This window comes from Portunus trituberculatus, chromosome 20 (genome assembly GCF_017591435.1).
Source record: "Portunus trituberculatus isolate SZX2019 chromosome 20, ASM1759143v1, whole genome shotgun sequence".
Lineage (NCBI taxonomy): Eukaryota > Metazoa > Arthropoda > Malacostraca > Decapoda > Portunidae > Portunus > Portunus trituberculatus.
This window is the reverse complement of record NC_059274.1, coordinates 12,357,648-12,359,165: the sequence shown is the minus strand read 5'-3', so window position 1 is coordinate 12,359,165 and position 1,518 is coordinate 12,357,648.

Genomic DNA, 1,518 nt, shown 5'->3' with positions numbered 1-1,518 from the left:
TGCTTTGTGTATTTATTCTTTATATTTCAACTTAAAAAATCGAAACTTTTTTTTTCTCTACATCATTGGACGGAAGAAAACAAATACCTGAAATCTCCCTAACAGAGAGAGAGAGAGAGAGAGAGAGAGAGAGAGAGAGAGAGAGAGAGAGAGAGAGAGAGAGAGAGAGAGGAGGGAGGGGACACCATGACAATCTGATCTGCAGTAAACCTCTTATACAATTGACTTTTCTCTTTTTATAACAGTGGTGGTCTGTTTGTTCCGCTTCAGCCGATTGCCGTGTGAGCTCTCTCTCTCTCTCTCTCTCTCTCTCTCTCTCTCTCTCTCGCATTCACCTGCTTCTTTTTTAATTTTCTCCTACTCTTCGTCATTATTATCAGTTCTGTCTTGTTTTCTTTCTGTTGTTCCTGTTATTCTGTCTCTTTTATTATTATTATTATTATTATTATTATTATTATTATTATTATTATTATTATTATTATTATTATTATTATTATTATTATTACCATTATCAATATTTCATCTTTAACTGCATGGAAAGTCAGTCTCTCTCTCTCTCTCTCTCTCTCTCTCTCTCTCTCTCTCTCTCTCTCCAGGTATATTTTTTCATTCCTTGATCCTGCTTTGTAGTTTTTCCCGCATTTCATTTTCTTTTTGGCCTTCCTCCTCTTCCCAGGTCTTGTCCCTCCCTCATCCCGCTGTCTCTCTCTCTCTCTCTCTCTCTCTCTCTCTCTCTCTCTCTCTCTCTCTCTCTCTCTCTCTCTCTCTCTCTCTCTCTCTACGAGTATCTATCTCTCTCTCTTTCTGTTTATACTTCGGTTCGACAAATCGTATATTTTTCTATTCAATAACAGTTTCGTTTTTTACAGTGAAAACTAACAGACAAGCAGAAATCTACGGAATGAAGAAACTCGTCTTCATACTTGTGAATATGTTCTGTGTGTGTGTGTGTGTGTGTGTGTGTGTGTGTGTGTGTGTGTGTGTGTGTGTGTGTGTGTGTGTGTGTGTGTGTGTGTGTGTGTGTGTGTGTGGTTCTTCATCTCTTTCCTTTTTACTTTCTTTTCGTTTTTAATCCTTTCTTTCTCGTCTTTCTTTCATCTATTCTTCATGTCTTCCTTCCAATTATTCTAACTTTCCTTTTCATTCCAGTCTTCCTTCCTTCTATCGTAACATTCTTATTTCTGGATTAAATCTTTCTTCATTCTTGTACCTTAAATCAATCATTCCTGACACCAATATTTTTCTTCACCTTTCCCATGTAATCTTCCTACTTTTTCTGTCTTGACTTACATATTTTATACAAGAGAGATGCTGGCATAGGGAGAGAGAGAAAACAGAAGAAGAAAAGCAAAAAAGAGCGAGTCCTAAATGAGAAGACACAAAAGAATATAAGAAAATATGAGAAGCAAAAATAAAATAACGAAATAATAATACACTACGATAATGAAATACAAAATACAATAATAACAACACCGTATTATGTGACAATTCAACAACTTATAATAACCCCTTCAGTAC